Source organism: Marmota marmota, unplaced genomic scaffold, assembly GCF_001458135.2.
Source record: "Marmota marmota marmota unplaced genomic scaffold, marMar, whole genome shotgun sequence".
In the NCBI taxonomy this organism is placed as follows: Eukaryota; Metazoa; Chordata; class Mammalia; order Rodentia; family Sciuridae; genus Marmota; species Marmota marmota.
In genome coordinates this window covers 5,886,855-5,907,267 of record NW_026000075.1, presented here as the reverse complement: position 1 = coordinate 5,907,267, position 20,413 = coordinate 5,886,855, and the positions used below count along the sequence as shown (strand labels likewise).

At 34.1% G+C, this 20,413-nt stretch overlaps 1 protein-coding gene across 3 annotated transcripts in view; it reads right to left on the bottom strand.

Moving 5' to 3' along the window:
- The window catches only part of Tbl1xr1 (TBL1X/Y related 1), a 155,664-nt gene that overhangs the window by 81,703 nt on the left and 53,548 nt on the right, over positions 1-20,413 (bottom strand). For all 3 annotated transcript variants that reach the window (XM_048814256.1, XM_015494249.2, XM_048814257.1), the window contains exon 2: positions 3,590-3,664. The gene's annotated coding sequence lies outside the window, so the exon portion shown is untranslated. The remainder of the gene's footprint in view (positions 1-3,589; positions 3,665-20,413) is intronic.

Below are 20,413 nucleotides of genomic sequence, written 5' to 3'. Positions count from 1 at the left end.
CCCCCCCCCCCCCGCCTTTTTTTTTACTTTAAAACAGTGGCTCTGTAAATTGCTGAGGCTGGCCACAAACTTGTAATCCTTCTGCCTTGGCCTCCCAAGTGGCTGAGATCACAGGTATGAGCCACCATGCCAAGCAAATACAATTTTATTTTATTTTTTAAAGAGATAAGGATGTAGCTCAGTAGCCCAGCACCTTCCTAGCTTGCAAGAGGCTGTGTGTTCAATCCCCAGCACTCTACCTACCTCCTCTCATACATATACAAGATGGTAAACTTAAACTTTATATTATTTGGTTTTACCACAATTTTTAAAAAGTATACTTAAATCCTTTTTCAAATGAAAATGAAATGTCAATTTTTAAAGTGTTAATATGGTGCTGACGTTGTGTATTCTTGATAGTCTATATCTCCTATAGACAAATACTTAAATATTTATGAATAAAATTATATGATACATTATTGACTTCAAAATAATCTGCCAGTGGGAATTGTTATGGGCACACTTAAAGACAAGACTGGCAACTACTGCAGCCAGATAAGAGCCTATTAGCACCTGCCTAGTCTTTCCAAATTAATAATAGGTCAAGGGGTTGGGGTTGTGGCTCAGCAGTAGAGCACTCACCTGGCACATGCAAGGCCCTGGGTTCAATCCTCAGCACCAAATAAAAATAAATAAATAAAATAAAGATGTTGTGTCCAACTACAACTAAAATATAAGTATTTTTTTTAACAATAGGTCAAAATAATTATATATACCTATTGGCCAATGGGTCCTATTAATGCAATGAATAATTACAAAAGGAGTGTGAAACATTCATATAGGAAAGTAACAATCATGGACATTTAAGGTACAACTTAAAGTAATTTGTGTAGTAATAAGTAAGTGTAGTGATTTGTGTAGTAATAAGTAATAAGTAAGTAAAGAGTAAAGGCAAATAAAGATTATTATAAATCCCTCAGGGTTACTATATCAAGAACAATGATAATTCTGTTGTGAGTGGGTATAGGTGTACTGAAGGTAACTACTTATTTCCCTAAAGTATTCACATATAAAATTTTAAAGGAAAAACATAAGATACAGTAGTCACCCCTTATCTACTAGGGCCCCTAGTGGATGTCTGGAACTCCAATGGTCCTATATATATCACTTCCCCCCTCTATATGCCTACAACACTATCACATAGTACCAGAGTTAATCTGTTCTTCCATGCGGTATACCCTGGTATTTCTGTATCACTACTCTTGCTCCTCTTTGGTGATTATTAAGTAAAATAAGGATACCTTTAACATAAGCATTGTATTACTGCAACAGTTGATCTGACAACTCAGATGGCTACTAAGTGACTAATGGGCAGGGAAGGCAGATAGTGTGGCTATGCTGGACTAAAGGATGATTCACATCCCATGCAGTAAAAATTGAGATTAATCAAGACTTTAGATTGAAACTCAGAATAGTGTGCAATTTTAAGCTTGTGAATTGTTTATTTCTAGAGTTTCCCATTTAATCTTGTCAAACCATACAGGAAGAAAACTGAAACTTTAGAAAGTGAAAGTGCAGATACAGGGGAACTACTGTACACTATTACACAGGTTTAACAGCGGCACTATTTCTAGGAAACTCACCATTTTGAACCAATCTATAAATTTACTAGCACATTGTACAAATATGTAGAAATGGTTTCTGGATCTTCAGGTAGACTACAAGCACGTCTGTTGTCATCTTTGCCATCTTTATCTCTTAACACTAACCTATGTGTAACGAACAATAAGCTTAAACTTCTGTGATCATGATATAAATACGATTTCAGGGGTTTTCAATGAAATCGGCGAATATGTTTGGGATAATCTAATCAAACACAGTCTATGATCTGTTGCAAAAACAAAACAAACAGGGTAGTCTATGTGAGTAGCACATGTAAAATTTACTGGAGTTCTGGCCTTAGAAGAAATAGTTGGTTGCATAGCACCTGCAACTAAGTCACACAGCAAGTCTGTGCAAATGATACTCAGGGAAGATATAACACAGTAGTAATACTCCAACAACCAAGAATATTAACATGTTTCAAATATGAACTTCCAACAAAAAAGCTAAGAAGAGACCACAGTAAGAGCTGATTTACCGGGAGTAGTTCTAACAAAATGAGAAATTCTGCAGTGCTTCATGGGAAACAGCAAATGTAAGGACAATTAATTGGTCACCCAAGCAACCTAAAGGGCCTAGTGCTTCATAAATTGATGAAAAAATAAAGTCATCCTCTATGCTAGCTAAAGCTGGGGAACATTTTTTTTTCTTCAACCTCCCCTACTAACTACAGGGGGTAGGAAAATGAAAAGGGAGGAGCAGATAGAGAATGGGAAGAGGAAAAGGAAAAAAATCCACTTCTTTCCACAATAAGAATTCAGAAAATAATTGAGACAAAGGAAGTTTTCCTCTTCATCAACACCCTTAAAGTCCATCTTTAAAAAGAAATCATTTCCTAGCAGTATTTTCACAGCTATCTTACTTATTCTAGTTCCTGTTAACTCAAACTGATAAACCTATGATTACCTACCAAATTCTACAAAACTCAAAATCATTTTCTGTATCTCCCAGATTTAATGTTTAAAACTAAAAATAAAAATAATTAAACTTTTCGGCAATACACTATAGAAAACATCTTTAAATAGAGGATATTTCTAAGCAATTAATTCTTTGGTAATGTGAAAATTGGGCCTAGAATGTAGCTCAGTGGGACAATAATAATTAACATGTGCAAGGCCTGAATATAATCCCCACTATCAAATACAAACCAGTAAAACTTCATTCTCCTATTTGATCCCCTAAATATACAGCAATTCTATTTAGGAAAGAATTCACTTCTGTAAAGAAAAATCATTCTGAATTGTACTTAAGTAAATGAGATCACTTAGCATACAGCTAGAATAAACCTTAGAAATGTAATCCAATCCATCATCTAATGTTTATAAGAGCCCTTGCCAAAAGCCAAAGAGTCCTAGCATATTCAGGAAACAGAGCAAACCCCAAACCCTACAGAGCCCAGTAGTTTTTATTATACCAAATGGCTGATTTGATATTTATATTTCAAGTAAAAGGATTGTAATAATCTTTTCAAGTAGACAAGAATGAGTATCTAAATATATTTGTTAAATAAAATGTAAGCAGAATTTTAGCCATTTAACTGCACATAACTAAAAATATTAAGATAAACTCAATACCCAAAAATTGAGTAAAATGCTGGACAGAAAACAAAAGACTACTGAATTTTAAGTGAGAAAATTCTATTTGTGGTTTAGGTCATTTGACAAAACACAATGCTATGTAAGACTGATTATTAAGAGGTAATAAAAAACTACACAAAATGGAACCATTCTGATTATTAAGAGGTAATAAAAATTACACAAAATGGAAATCCTTAAAGTAGGGGTTTCTTTTGCTAAATACTCAAAAATTATTTCAACTTAATTATACGTTTATAACTTACTTAGTTTTAAAATACATGCACTTTGCCAAACTGTTGAGAAGTTTTAGTACTTTCAAGATAATAACAGAGTCTTTAAACACTGACAATCGGGGTTGGAGAGAGTCTTACCATTGGCAGTGCATTGATGTAGGGATGCGCAACTGAAGATCCGGTACCACCGATCACAAGAAGCTGTTGCTGATTCTAAAAAAAAAGGAAAAGTAAAGTATTCAGTGTGCCCTAAAATAAGTTCAGTTTAAGATTTTTCTATACCATCCTACATGTTTGAAGTATTCTTTATTTATGCCTGTAATGCACCCCCCACCCCACCCAATGAAAACCTCTCAAGCAAGTATTGGAAAAAAAAAAAACACCAGCAGCAATGTTTGAGTGCCATTCAGAGTATCTTTAGAGCACTTCTAAGAGGTTGACATAGTGAACAAATGAGACTCAAAGAGATGAATCTGCAGAGTGCTCTCAATCCCAAATTCAGCTCAACACATTCCAATAAGTACTGCATTGAGGTCCAATATACTATGTTCATAACCAAATCATGAGCTATAAAAATGGTATAAACTTGAACTTCTACATATTTTGATTAATAATAAAAAGCAACAAACAGATAACTGGTTTTGCAACAATTTCCTTCAGAACTTGTTAAAAATCTTTTCAGAGTTCACATTTTACAGAGTATACCTTAACCCTTTTCAATTGTTAAATTTCAGTGCATTATACCCCATGAACCTTTCAAGCAACTGTAATCCCACACTGTCTCAGAGAGAGGACTCTAGTGGTAGGCTGACCACCAGTACAGTTCCCCAGGTGCTCAAGCACAGGTCTATAAAGTGACGGAGTAACACTGCCAGTCTATTTACCTAAAGGTTATTGCTATGAACATCATGACTGGGAAAGAACTTACTTTAGTAGTTTATAATTAGCAGTTGTACCATTCTGTTTTTCATTCCTATTCTTCCTACATGCAGTTTTTTACAAGAATCTTTAGGCGGCATTTGCTTAATATACTAGATAATTCATAAATCTACATAATGAACGTGAGTAAGCGAGATAATTCACAATAGTAAGCTAAAATATATGGCAATGAAAGAACTGAAAGGCCACTGGTGCTTTGTGCAGTCCTCACTCTACTACAAATACCATTATATACCACATTGTACATGCCCCCCTGATATTAGGAACAAATGAGGGTGCATATTTGAACTCCTGTATTTAAATATTAAAACCGAAATGCTTTAATCAAAACTGAACATAAATAAATATAGCACTCTACAGCAACAGATATTTGGTTTGACCCATTTGTACATATACAACACACATAAAAACACATATACCTTGTTGCGAATACTAAATTAGATAATTCCAGTTTTTTACCCCCTCTCCCTCTTTTGTCTTACTTTACTAATAGTCACTGAGTCTTTCACCACCTTTGCAGATATCTCTCAGTTTTCACTTATGTTTTTCCTCTACCCTTATAATCATTCCTTCATTTAACATTTCCTTTTAGTCTATAGTTCCTTAAGTAAGGAAAAGACTACAGTAGTGATTTAATAAATAATTAAATGATTAAATAAATATCTGATTCTGGGATTTGAAAGATAAATGAATCTGTGGTAAACAGTGTGCCAACAGATGTACCAATTAGCACATACAATTCAACCTGAAAATCTGAAGAATTTCTAGACGTATATACAAGGTCATATTTCAATTTCTGTCACAAATGTTTTCCTAGTCAACTCACTTATACATACCCTGCCATTGTGCAATGCATTTATACCATATAATCTAAAGGAATTTTTAAAGACATTTATTTTATAAAGTGATAACAAAAATTAGAGATGCATTTAAGATACGATAACAGTGTGTGCTAAAACTATTTATAGCAAAGCATTTCCTTATTCAGTAAACAAAATATGTATTTTATACCTCTCCCTTACTAATCTCACTCAGCATCCCCTACTCTCACCATAGAGACTGTTCTCTGCAGTCTTTTGCTATCATGATCCTGTCATTCGCCCACCAGAACCATCCTTCCGTGGTTCTATATGCAAGCAAATCTAGCCCATTCTTTCTCTCAATGTTTCAATCCAAATTAGCTTCCTCCCTTGGTTATTCAACTCATTACTCAAAGACAGAAATAAGAACCCCTTCAGCACACTTCCCTTTTCAGAGCTGTGTAGTACCTTATTCTTTTATCATGTCCCAACCCCTATCAAACTTCTGGAGAAGTTTCTGGTCTGGAGACCAGGAATTGATTTATTCATTTTACTCTTGTTTCTCCACAGCACTAAGAATAGTACCTTGGACATATATAGTTCATATACAGTACACACATATTTCAAAATAAAACCAGTAGAGACTCAAAGCACAAATAAATCACATTGGTGAAGAATTCAACAATGAACTGCTATTTTGAAAATACTGAAGAAAGCCTGGTTATACCAATAATTTTAGTTCTGCTTCCAGGAGGCAGCCAATAAAAGTTGATCTTTCATCATTGACAAAAAAAAAAAAAAAATCAAAAAGCACATGATGAATCACACCACAAAAACTACTTTATACCTAATTGCTTCTCTTGTAACAAAATAAATATTTTGCTTCTATAATCTGTATTTCAGAACATTTTACCTAAAATAAAGGAGTAATTTTAGAATAGGCTTTCAGCATAGAAAGATGCTGATGACTACACAAACACCTAAGATCTGCCCACCTACACATAATTGGTAAGATTTTTTTTAAATTGTAAGTATTCTGTGAAATGACAAAATGTACTTTAACTGATCTCTGGAATTGATTTCATCTGAAGAATCCTCTGAAAAGCAAATGGACATTATGAACCCTTTCCCTAGGAAAAAGTACGAACACAACAAAAACAATAAGAAAATGTACTTATTATGTAGGGCAGCAACAAAATCTAATCTCAACCCAGTGGCCAGCAATAAATTCAAGAAAATATATGTGGCATGCTTAAAGAAACAGAAGCTAAAGATGAACTTTTAGTTAATGTGAAGAATTTGGAACAATCATCTGAAAAATCAAAAGAAAAATATAAGAATCTGAACCAGAATTGATTCAGCATAGAAAGATTTTTACTAAATGGGCTGTGTATGTAGCTCAGCATGCACAAGGCCCTGGGTTTGATCCCCAGCACTGTGAAAATATACATATCTTTTTAATTAAATGAACTCCTAGAGGGGGAGGTCACAAATGAAATTCAGATTAAATTGCTTAGTGCATGATTGATAGCACAACAGTAATTACCTGCAAATAGATCAATTAAAAAAGGAATATATTTGCAAATCAAAGTTCAGCTGAACCTCCCTATTTGATTCATTTTACAAAAATAAACTTTATTAGTTGCCTTCAACATCACAATTCCTAATAACCCACTATACATATATCAAAACCGCTGAACCACTATATTCTGTACCCCTGGCCCTATCCTTATTTCCCATGGAGTTACATACACAGAGAGAGAGAGAGAAAGAGAGACAATATTCTACACTATCAGAAACTAAGGTAGGCAGAAAGGAGGAAGGGGGATAACCTATAATTGACCCTGAAATCTGACTCAGTAAGAATGAACACGGCTTTGCTATTATCACCTGTTTTCACTTCTCATTGTCATTCAAATGACTTGAGGAAAAACAGGCTCAAAATTTTGTATTGTAACCCCAATTTTCTAAAAATAAGTTATTCTTAAGGCCACACATCCACATAAGTAAAGAACAATTCAAACATGCACTAATGTCTAATCATCCAGTTAGTACTTCAGTCCAATTAGTTTCAATGGTAGGTAGCATCATATCCGGTTAAATATTTTATTAAACTTACAAAAGACAAAATATTGCATAGGAATAAAATAAATTATCAGTATTTCAAAATCTAACAGTCACAGAATAAGCAATCCAAATTAAAGTCAATAAAAATCACAAACTCAATCTAAAGAGAAGAGTTTAAGATTTGAGGAATTTCAAGTGCTATTATAAGCCAAACTTATAACTGGGCACTAACATCAACCCATCAAAAGCCTTTAGCAGTTTAATAACTTCCAAGAATAGAGAATCTGAATGAGAACTTCCACAAACTTTAGTTGACACTAAAAACATGACATTAAAATATGTAGACAGATATACATGACTGTCAGTTTCTTTAAAAATGTGAGCACATCATTAATATATAATTACAACTAATTTCTTCTTCCACAAAAAACAAGGTACTAAATTAATGGTACAACTTACAATGCCTCAAAATACTTCAGATTTTACATTATTTTCTTGTTAGCACAAAGCTGCTACCCTTTGTTATTTTAATAAAGTAGTTTGGGATAATGAAACCAGTAGAATGGTAAAAACATAGTGAGGTCAGACAGCAGTATTAGCATGATTTTTTGAGAAATACTAGAGTGAGGACAGGGAAATCAACCTATATTGTCGAAGACAACACAATCAGGTACATTGGCACTTAAGTCAAAGAGAGAATTCCTAGACCTTATTAGCTTTCTCACTCTCCCCAAGGACAGAATATTTTATTCAAGATACCAAGAATTTGAAAAGCTAATTAGGCTACCAGAACCCAAAAATCATTCACCAGGACTATACCTTTTTAGCAGAAATGAGAATAGCTCTGCAAAGGATAGTGGGTCTTAGTTTAACTCTGAACTATAGAAAGGACCTTCCAGATTCAAACCTAGCTATAATTCAGTGGATCCCTCTTTCAGATTTAATTGGTCTAGGGTAGAACCTGCAAGTTAGTCATATCCTCTAAAAGCTCCCCTGATAGGGATCAAGAACCATTAGCCTATGCGGAGGGAAAGGATCTAATTAGAGTCTTTTTCTTTTTTTAAACAGGAAACGGACACAATATCTTTATTTTATTTATTTATTTATTGTGTGGTGCTGAGGATCAAACCCAGTGCCTCATGCATGCTAGGCAAGTGCTCTACCCCTCACTGAGCTACAACCCCAGCCCCAAGATTCTAATTCTTAATCTACTGTTGGGGAAGAGAAGCAGAAGAATGATTTCTTTCAAATATCAGACTGTAAATGAAGTAGTTCTCAAACATAGAGAAAAATACTATTATCAAGAGTAAATTAAGCGGTGTGTGGTGATGAACACCTGTTAATTCCAGTGACTCCGGAGACTTGAGGCAGGAGGATCACAAGTTAGAGGCCAGCCTCAGCAACTTGACAATACTGTCTCAAAATAAAAAATAAAGAGGGCTATGTATACAGCTCAGTGGTAAAGAACCCCTGAGTTCAATTCCCAGTACAATCAATCAGTGCATGTTTTATTAATTTTAAGATTAACAATGAAAAACAAGATAAACTCAATCTGTCTTCTTAAAACTGAACGTGCAAAGGAAAGACAATGATGATGAGGACATCATAAACAGAGACCATGACTATAAAACAGGAGTTACCAAAAAAGGCATGAAGGACACCAAAGGTGCACTGACTTCAAAAAGAAAAAAAAAAAAAAAAAGACTAAATAAGCTTCAGCTATCTGTGACAAATTTTAGAAAGGTACTTTTTTTCTACTCACTATAATGGAAAAAAAAAAGTCATATAAATGAATGGCCACAGCAAACAAAACTTGGCTCTATCACCCATCAGGGAAATCATCTAGTTAGATGGATGATACGGGATTGGTTGGTTACATGTGTGTACTGTCTCTTCCAATTTAGCAATCAAGTGTGCTATCAGGGCCAGCACTAGCCTCTATGATACCTGTGCAAATCAGACTCTAGCAGGACAAGTTGGGGAAAGGGGGAGTCACAGATACAGGGGTAAAGAATCTTGATCTATGGGTCCACACAGTCTGAGCTGAACATCCTGGCTCTGTAAACTAGCTAAGTGATTTAAGACAAATTACTATAACTTTTCACTGCCTCAGTTTTTTTAATCTGTAAAATGAATAATGAGAGTTTAATAACTTAACATTTATGGAAGTCCTAAACAATGAGTGGCACAGGATTCAGGTGCAATTATTTGTTAACAATATAAACAAGCCAAAAGAAGGACCTTTCTCTGAGAAGACACAGTTGTATATCAGAAAAACTGCATGGCTGACAATATGGCTAGGACTGCCATGAACACTATGCACCCTTGGCTGGGTACTTCTGAGAAGTTCTGCCATTTACACTGTGCTATCTGTGTGCTGCTGTGCCTGTAGAATCCAGTTATAGTATTCCTTTGGTAAGTTAAAAACTTAACACTCAAAACATTTTCACAGTTGATAAACTTTTTAATGATAACAGATTTGGAATGTGCCCAAATGTAACTAATGTCTGACTGGTATAACCTTAGATTGACACTGAACACATCTGATGTTCCTCACTGAAGCAAAGAGCCTCTCAAGCACATTTTAAAAACAGTGTCTTTGATTTTTAGTTAGTGATGAAATAGGATAAGCCTCTTTAAATAAAAAATTAAGAATAAGTCATCAGGAAGATACTAAAATGAAAACTTCCACTTTGAAGTGCTTTTGACACAAATTTAAAAATACATATATATTAAATTAGGTGTTAGTTTCAGAGCTCTAAAATGTTATGATTTGGGCTGGGGATATAGCTCAGTTGCCTTGAATGCACAAGGCCCTGGGTTCAATCCTCGGCACACACATACACACACACAAAAAAAAAGTTATGCTTTTATTTATGCATTTTTAAACTTTCACATGTAAGTTCACATATAAGTCTTTTATGTTCAATCATTCTAATTTTTTTCTCTTTTATTTATGCATATTTAAACTTTCTGGAATTTTTTCCCTTGAATATTATCTTCGGTAGTTGCTGGTTGAATACTTAGACACAGGACTCACAGACTCAGAGGGCTGAATATAACTATAACTACAGAATCTGAATTTTCAGACATTGCCATGCAGTTAGTTAGGGGTTGGTATCTACGACCAGAAAGTAAATATTTTTGTTTTTGCGGGTCGTTTGGACTTTCTTTCATAACTATCTAACTCTAATATTAAGTAGTAAAGCAGCCAAAGACAAAACAGAAATAAATGGGTATTTCAATAAAATTTTACTGAGGGAAAAAAAAAAAAAAGCAACAAACCAGATATTATCCACAGCCATCACTGATCCTGAAGCAATTCTCAAAACCTCTCAAAATTCCACAAATCCAGGAAGCAGATACAACTTTTAGGTTAAATGAGAGAAAGTCTTCTTTAGTCAAAAAGACTAACGAACTATATCAAATCCTTATTAAAATAATATCCACAAAATGTATATAATCATTCTTCAAAGAAGAAGTTTTCTAAGGCAAAAATATCATCTTATATGGCAGCCATTTGTATGACACATGGTGAGGTCATAGTCAATGACAGACCACATATATAAAGATGGTTCCGTAAGTTTATAATGGATCTGAAAATTTCCTGTTTCTGTTTACCTAGTGATATCACAGCTATCATGCTGCCTTAGCTAACCCATTACTCTCATGTTTGTGGTGATACTGATGTAAAGAAATCTACTTCACTGCTATTCATATAAAAGTATAGCACAATTACATACGGTATGTAATACTTGAAAATGATAATAAACAACTATGTTGCTGGTTTATGCACTTAATATAGTTTTTTTGTCATCATTTTGAAGGTACTCCTCCTACTAAGGAGTAACTAATAAGTAAACCAGACTTCTGGGACACAGGAAGAAATATACTTTAGAGCCTATGTTTGTCTTTATGCAAAATTAAACAGTAGGGTTTTTTTTTTTCCTCTTAAAAAAAAAAAAAAAAACCTAAGATTTAGTTTGCAATAGACACTGTTGTACCTATTGAACTGTGGGGGGGAAAGTAGGAAGAAAGGGAATGGGAAAAATAACTTCTCTACTAGACTTTATGTTAAGTTACTATTAATTAAACAATACTGAAACAAAATACACAAAGGTCCTTGCCCCTACAATGTTTATATTCCAGCATTATTTTTAATTATATGTAATGTTAGAAGATGATAGCGCTATAAAAAAAGGAAATGTTGGGGCTGAGGTTATGGCTTGTGGTACGGCGCTCGCCTAGCGTGTGTGAGGCCCTGGGTTGATCCTCAGCACCACATAAAAATAAATAAATAAAGGTATTGTGTCCAACTACAACTAAAATATAAATACTTTTTTTTTTTTTAAAGGAAATGTTCAAGCAGGATCATGGTCTCAAAAGTTGAGCGGGAAAGAGGCATCCCTAATCTGCAACATTAAGGATGGCCAAAGACAAGAGATTGTGTGTGCTTCACTAAAGGGATAGCAAGATTCTCAGAACCTATCATGTGTACTACTATATTCTCTGTGCAGGCACTCACACATGAAGATGTATCTTATCTTGGTGGTGTCAGTATAGTGTTAGAAATTATACCTAGAACATTCGTGTTCACATATAAGTCCTTTATGTTCAATCATTCTAATTTTTTTCTCTGAAATAGCTGTTCTTTATCTCCTTTGTATTGAAGAGTCACAATTCCTAGGAGTGGTAATAGGCATTATAAATTATGGGCTTATTTAAATATTTAGCATTATGGAGGCCACCATAATAGATGCTAAAGAGAAGATAGGTAAAATTAGTACAGTAAGGATCTGAATTAGCCTACCTTTGACTATATGAGAATAGTAACAGACCTCCCTCAGTAAAGTGATACTTTCCTTAAAACCTTTGGCCATCTTTTGTGGGTAAGAAGGTCTTTGGAAAGAGATCTGGGACACCTAAAGGAGGATGGCTGAGAATTTTAAAATCTGTCATCTGCTGTCCACTTTCTGCCTCTTATCAGCAGTGTGATCTTGGTCTATGAACTTCTTTGAACCTCAGTTAACTTGTTTTTGGTATAGGGACTTATAATACCTACTGTAAACGTGGTCTGAGATTTCAATGATATCAACTACACAAGCAACACAAAGATGAATGCTTATTTTGTCATCTCTGTTAAGAACAAGATACTCAAAAACATTTAACCTCTTAAGGGCCTCAATCTCTTTGTGCATAAAACAAAGGGGACTGAACTAAACTACTTTTCTTAAACTTTCTTTTAACTTTCATATCATCAAAACATGTGTTCTGTGATATTTATAAGATATTTTTAGTTTACTGGTTTGGGTTTCTACCTGTGCTATTTCAAAGAAGGCAAGAGATTATTTTCTTCTTTGCTTTGAAGGGCCTGGCTTTCTGTGAAGCTAGCTACATTTCAAGTCTTCTAGGTTTATTGGCAGTTAATATGATATGGAACTCAACAGAAGGTAATTATATCCCTATCTTACCCCTTCTATCACACCCATTTATTTCTTGCTTCCCCTCTTCTACTATCTGAACATTTTATGTCCTTGTTCTAACCAAACCAAATTCCTTATTTCTTTCCACATTGTTTAATACTAGGACATTTCACATAAAAACCTTAAAAATACAACTGTAAAACACAAATGTCGTCTTCTTTATAATTTTAATTGTATAATGCATTCACTTATTCAATAACATTTGCATTGTCATCCACTTCACAGATTCATCTGTTTCTTACCAAATACCAGGAAAAGGGGTAGAGAAAACTACTCAAAACTAGAACAGGACTTCAAAGATACAGTGACTCTACCACTTACTGAGGACAAAACATTAGGCTGGTTATTCAATCTCTCTAAACCTGTCTACACACCTGTAAAAGGAAGATCATAATATTATCTACTTTCAAAGGGGTTATTGTAAGAACTACACAAAAGAATGTGTATCAAACATTTAATAGTATTTGGGGCTTTAAAAAGCACTTAATAAATGATAGCTATTGTTGTCATTCTAAGATTTTGTGATAGAAAGCACTGAGCTGTCCTTATTAGAACCAAAGATTTGCTATAATAAACTATCAATTCATATATGCGATTAGAATGCCTAGAATACTTAGTATGCTTATAAACATCTTGCAACTTACTTTATAAAAACGAAAATATGGTTTATTTTTAAACACATTGTTACAGGCATTCTGAAAACAGGATATTTCTGAGTTAAATATTGGATATAAAATAGAGAGGAAAAAAGATTACTGAAGTAGTTAGAGGGGTGGGTCAAGAGTATGGTATTAGGGCCTCTAGCCAGCACAGCAATACATAACCATATTTAAAATTTAAATATGAATGTTTTTGTTAAAGTTTATGGCTCCTAAGAAATAATACCCATTTTAATACAATCACAACCAAGTACTTATAATGGGTATTATATAATCAAATGTCCATTTTTAAACAAACATCAGTCCAAATATAATTATTCCTGTTTCTTGGCTTCCAAATAGTAACTAAGAAGCAAATGAAACTATTGCCTAAATCAGCAACACTGGATTCCTGGGAAAGACATTTTCAGTAATGGCAAATAATGGGTAAATTTAATAAGGCTTCCATTAAGCCTCCCCCATAATTATACAGTATTTTAAAATAGTACCTTTTATTTTGGTTTTGAAAGTCACATAGATTATTAAGTGAATAGTGTGAAATTATTTCCCTTCCAGATGAGACATCAAAATAATTTTAAAACATTAAGAGAAAATAACTTGTAGATTTCCATTCAAGGTTGTTACTTACAGACGATATAAGCTCTCTGTTCTCTGGGATGTTTGCTACCTGGGACAAATTAATGTGTTCTATAAATTCTATTAATATGCATCTTCTCTAGTGCAGTAATAAAGATGTTAACAGTTTGATTCAGTCTAACTTCAAATTGCTCTAGTACAGTGACTAATTTTCTAATTTGAAAGAAGTCAGCAAATCCCACTTGGAGTTTTAATGAATTCCACTTTATTTCCATGTCATTAATCAGGAGAAATATAAAGCAAAACTGGCTATTTCTTTTAAAGTACAGAGAAGCAGCATTGAAGAACAAAATGGATTCAATGAGAAAGAATGAGGAGAATGACAGCCAAAACCCAGTGAGTCTTCTCACCCCATCAATTTGCTATTTTTCATACTACGCAAAGTAGTAAACAATTTGAAACCAAGACTTTTTCAAATGGGCAATAGCCATTCATAGATTTATAAACTGTCGCTTACTTTCTTTTCCTTATTTAGAATTTTATCCACTATTCCATGCCAGAAACTGAGGACTTATTTATAGAATGCTCAAGCAATGACTACCCTAACTCACACTCTAAAAAGTAGTTCATTCCAGGCCGATATAGAAGGCCCAAACCTTAGTCGGTTCTTTCAAAAATCAATCTCTTCAAGTCTCTAAGGTATTCTTGAATATTCATTCATTCAATAAGAGTTTATTTAAGGATCAGGCATGGTTACTGGGGATTTTACATTCTAATAAGGGAGATAAAAAATCTAGTTGTAACCACGCTACACATGCAAAAACATTTCACAAAGACATGATCAAGCATATTTCATTTAAATAAGCTGAAGGTACACAATAAACTCAAACACTAAACCCTGAAGAAATACAAATGTAAAACAGTAACCACCAACAGAACCAAAACTCAAGTTCGTAACTTTAGGGTCTCCTCACAGACAGACAAGACTAAAAATGAACCCTCAATGTTTCAATATTATATGCATTCATTACTTCTATAGTACTTTATTTTTTAAAAAGTACAAAAATCTTCTAGTTTTCCAAGGCCAAGAAATAAACTACTTTCACAGAGATGGGAAACATTAACTACTACACATGTCTTCCGCAGGCTCCCATCCCTGATATCTTCCACACCAAGTCTTATTACTCAAAATCACCTAATGAGGTCCTTTTTGTGGTATTTTATCCAAAGGCATGACTAAATTCCCAAACAAAATTAAAATATGGTTTGTCAGACCTTTTCACTATTCAAAACAAAGCCCATAGAAGGAAGGGAGAAGAAAGGCCTAGGAAGAATCTCTAGTGTTTCTTATGAAATTTCTAGAATTTCTTGTGAATTCTTATTAGGCTTAAAAGGATGTTATACTGTAAAGTATCACAACTGTTCACCTATTAGCTATTTATTGAGTGCCAACTATTTGCCAGGCATCATTTCAGACACTAAGGATATAGCTGTAAAGAAAACTCCTTGAGGTTTTTTTGGGTTTTTTTTTTTTTTTTGTGTGTGTGTGTGTGTGTGTGTGTGTGTGTGGAGGAGACACAACAAAATGTACACATTAAATATATGGGGAGTGTCTTATTTTCTCAATTTCTCCAAATGAAATCTCATAAAATCAAGAGATATGTTTTAGCACTCAAACCAATGGAGTGTAATGACTGCAAACCAGAGGTAGCAACTCCAGTTAACAAAAACAGGACTTACTGGACGAATAAGCTCATAATAAAAAGAAAGAAAAACCTAGATAATCATTAAGTTTTGAAAGAAACCACAACAGTTTCATGTAACAAGAATATTTATACCCTATGCAATTAATTTTGTTCCTAGAAAGTCTTCCAGCAACTTGTGATCTAACGTGGTGATCCCATTTCCCTTTCTTCAATGAAGGATTAGATTCCTACATAATTAGAACTTCCCTTGATTTTACTATAAAGTGTTTAAGGGGAGATAGTTTATCAATCCTAAGGCAGAAAGATCTACAATCTTTGATTTTCAAATATGACATGACAGAATTGTTAAAAATTTTTAAGTGCCAAAAGCCATTCACTGCATTATGATATGCTGCTGCTTTTAGATCTGGTCTCAGTCAACAACCAGTTTTGCATTGTTTAGTTCCTACTTGTGTGACTTTTGGTTGTTACTCCAAGGTCAATACCATGGTTGGATGACTGAATCCTTAGGCTTATATTGAATCTGAATATCAACCTCACTCACATCCTTCAAGGTCATTTTATTGCTGTCTTTCCTTTCCTTCCACTAAGTCTTGGTTTGTTAAATCAAATTTCAGGGAGAAAAAAACTGGGATATTCTCCTTAAGCAAACTGTCTACAAGCTATCATCTCAAAATGCTGTATTAAGGCAAATCTAGACCACTAGGTAACTCACCAACCTTCACTTCAGTAACTATGAGGGCCATGTTCCCACCACACCAATTCTAAATGTCACACATAACTACAAAGATCCTGCTTATAGAGTACATAACTGATAACCTTAAAACTTGTCTTTACTTTCTAACAGTGTGTCCCTCCCTAACCTGTGAAATAGGTTTATTTCCAGTAGTACCTTCTGTATTTCAGTATATTTGTTATAATGGCTATTAGTTTCCCTCTCCCCCTAGAGTTTGTGCATTTTTCAAGATCCTGTTGAACTCCTTGCTAAAAGCTTTTCCTCACTACTTTGTCCTGCCAGTAGTATTCCTCTCTGAAAAATGCCAGTCGTGCATTCATTTTACAGTGCTGGAAAATAAAGTACATAAGGTTAAATAATTTAACCAAAATTATACAATTAACTAGTGATAAAAGCTGGACTATATCATCCAAACCTTCAAACAGAAACTCCAAGGTTTATCTGTTCTTTTAATCGCCTCACTCTTAACACTATTTTCCACACTAATCTGACCATATCTCCTCACACATAAAAATTTTCAGTGGATTCTCCACAAGAATGTTAGACATTTATCCAACATGTCCTTCAAATCACATGCCAGGTGCAATCTTCTCCAGCTGAACTTCTTTTTGTCACTTCCAACCAGCTGATTTGTCTCTTTTCCAAATTAACTTTATTTTAATCACTGTCATCTAGCATAGCATCTTTGGACTTCAAATGTTACCTCATTTGCTTCCAAATCAACTTGAGGAAACGGTAATTTTATTAGCCTTATTTCATAAGTGGCCCTAAAATCTCAGGTTACTTCCTTACATTTACACAATTATTCACAGTAGGTACTCCAGAGAGTCAAGTCTAGGTTGACTTTGCCTCCAAAGCCTAGGTTCTGTAAATATAGCATACTGCAATTCTTTTCTGAGAAATAGACTTCAAGACTCCTGACCTCATTCTTGTTCCACAATTCTTGCCTTTATAATTGGTGGCTTCTTTCGTTAACAATATTAAAATCATAGTTAATATAATCTGACCAACTGTGAGGAACCAATCAAATGCACAGAAAAGAGAATATTCTTCAAAACTATAAATGTCAGAAAAGATAAAGAATGACTGAGGAACTATATCAGATTAAAGAAACATAATGGGTGTTGATAGCTGCTTAAATTAAACAGAAGGAAGATGCGAATTCAGTATACTTTGAAATTTTTCACAATAGAAGTTCAAAAATAAAAATCCAAACCTTTCAGTGAGACATCTTCCCAGGTGTTAACCTCTTCCTGCCCAGAGCCTATCCCCTCCAAACAGAAGTCAAAATTTGACTTCACACATTTTTCAAAAATTAGTCTCCCTGGGGTTGGGATTGTGGCTCAGAGGTAGAGCGCTGGCCTAGCACATGTGAGGCTCTGAGTTCGATCCTCAGCACCACATAAAAATAAATAGAGAAAATAAAGATATTGTGTCCAGTTACAACTAAAAAATATTAAGAAAAAATTAGTCTCCCAAAAAATGTGCAACTTTTTAACTAGACTAAAAGTTATGTAGATTACAAGTTACCTATGCATTTTCTTTAAAATACTAAACTCCCTGACAGAAGGGGTCTTTTCTAATGATTAACGTAAATTCTGTAGTCTAACAGGATTATATAGTTCCTTTCCATCATTGACTCTGAACCCTGGCTCTCTTTGACACATGGGAAATAAAATTCTCACAATCTCACTGAGCCTGTTCATTTAGATAAGTAAAGTAGGCAGGGCTGTTTTTGTTCAACTACCTTCATGTCTGACATACTTTTAGATTTTTACCTTGGTTTAGCTAAAGATGTAAAGATGTAAGAGTGGTTCTTAGTTAAAAATGTAAAAATGCATGGAAGTTGCAACCAAAAAAGAACCAATGATTTCCAGAGACCTGCAATTATTATAAGCCCTAGAGAAATAGCATTTGAAGGAAATACAGTAAGGAGCAACCCTCATCCCCAACCCCACAGATGAACAAATTTAGGATAATCCCAGCATTTCAAATGATGTAAAAGTGAAATCATTAAGAGTTAAAAATCTAAACTATTAATAAGGTTTTATTCTATTAGATGATACGTTTAAATTAAGGCTCACTATACTATGTTGATTTATTCACAAACTGTTACTTCTAAATATTAACTGTTTAAAGTTTCTTATTCCATAATACTGTTTACTAAGTAGAATACATTCTACTAGATGTTACAGGGTTAAACAATTAAAATATTTCCTCCTCCTCTAAAATAAAATCTATAACTACACTGTAAGACAGATGTAAACACTGTAAGCCTGTGTCAAAGCATCTAGAAATTTAGATAACAATATCACTCTAGGCTAAAATAACAAAAAACGTGCTATGATAGAACCAAGAAAGTAGCATCAAAAAGTTCACCATGTTCCTGTTGCAAAGTAATGATCCAAAGTCCCTAACACTATCATGAAATCTGCCTCTCATACAGGTGTCAAATTCAGCCATATATACACACTAATCTGAACTCTTGTATGCTCGAAGAAGACAAGAACTGTAACCATACAAGCCCATCAACTCTGAAATCACACTGGTGGAAATTCAATTTTGCTGGGATAGCTTTCATATAGCTATTACAGTCAAGTATGAGGAAAAGCAGAGCTCTTGGATCAATGGCTTCTTGCAGACAGAGCAAAACAAGGTAGTTGCAAAGAGCAACTGGTCCCTTAAATAGTCATCATATCTGCAAATTAATGAGCAGATCATTCATTATATGTGTGCAGAAAGGATTGTTAATCAAATACTAGTCTTTTTGTGCTCATCTACAAATACCAAACAATTTACATCAGCATCTTCATCTTCCAACTCTAATGGTATTTAAAAAAAAAAATACAGCATAGTATAGTTGAATGTGGGGTACATTTTAACACAATGAACCCCTCTCCAGTTAAAAATCATGAACAAAAGTCAGCCATAGGAAAACAACCTGTGAGTTGTTTCCCACACATGAAGTGTCTTCTATAAATGTTGTGACTAAGAGGAGGGGAGATGAAGTGTTATACTCCTGATAGAATCATGGAGAGAAACCTGCTGACAACCATCTTTTGTTTGTCCATTTAAAAGCAGGCAAAGGGGTTGGGGGTTGTGGCTCAGCGGTAGAGTGCTCGCCAAGCAAATGCAAGGCCCTGGGTTTGATCCTCAGCGCCACAAAAAAATTAATAAATAAAATATTGTAATCAATTACAACTAAAAAATAAATATTAAAAAAATAAAAAATAAAAGCAGGCAAAGGAAAAAATAATTTTTATTGGCATATTTGAACAGCCTTTAAAAAATAAATATTGGGGCTGGGGATGTGGCTCAAGCAGTAACACGCTCCCCTGGCATTCGCAGGGCGCTGGGTTCGATCCTCAGCACCACATAAAAAAATAAAAATGTTGTGTCCACCGAAAACTGAAAAATAAATATTAAAAAAGTATCTCTCTCTTTAAAAAAAAAAAATAGTAACTTTAGAGAACTTACATCACCCTAAGAACAATATCTTTTTTTACCTTTTAATCATAAGAGAATACATATATAAAACAAAAATTCTAAATTTAAGTCTTTATAAAGTACAATTAGATGGTGTCTTTAATAGATTTGCTCCAACTGTTCACTGAGGCATATCTACAACCATACCACTTGGTTTGCTTGTTGGAAGCAAACCAAGAAGTTTTAAGCTGTACTTCCATGAGATTTTGGAATAATCTTTAAAATAAGGGAAAGCTCCTAAAATTGAGCAAATAAGATAAATTTTAAAACATGGAACAGGGGATGGGGCTGAGCAGTAGCACACTTGCCTGGCAAGTATGAGGCATTGGGTTCGATTCTCAGTACCATATATAAAGAAAGTTCTATCAACAACTAGAAAAAATTTTTTTAAATGGAACAGGCTCAGCCTAAAAGGTTTTACCTATTTAAAAGATTAATCCAAAAATCTCACTTCAAAGAAAAAAGACATTTAATTTTTTCATGCTCCCAATTTTATTTTGAGCAATAAAA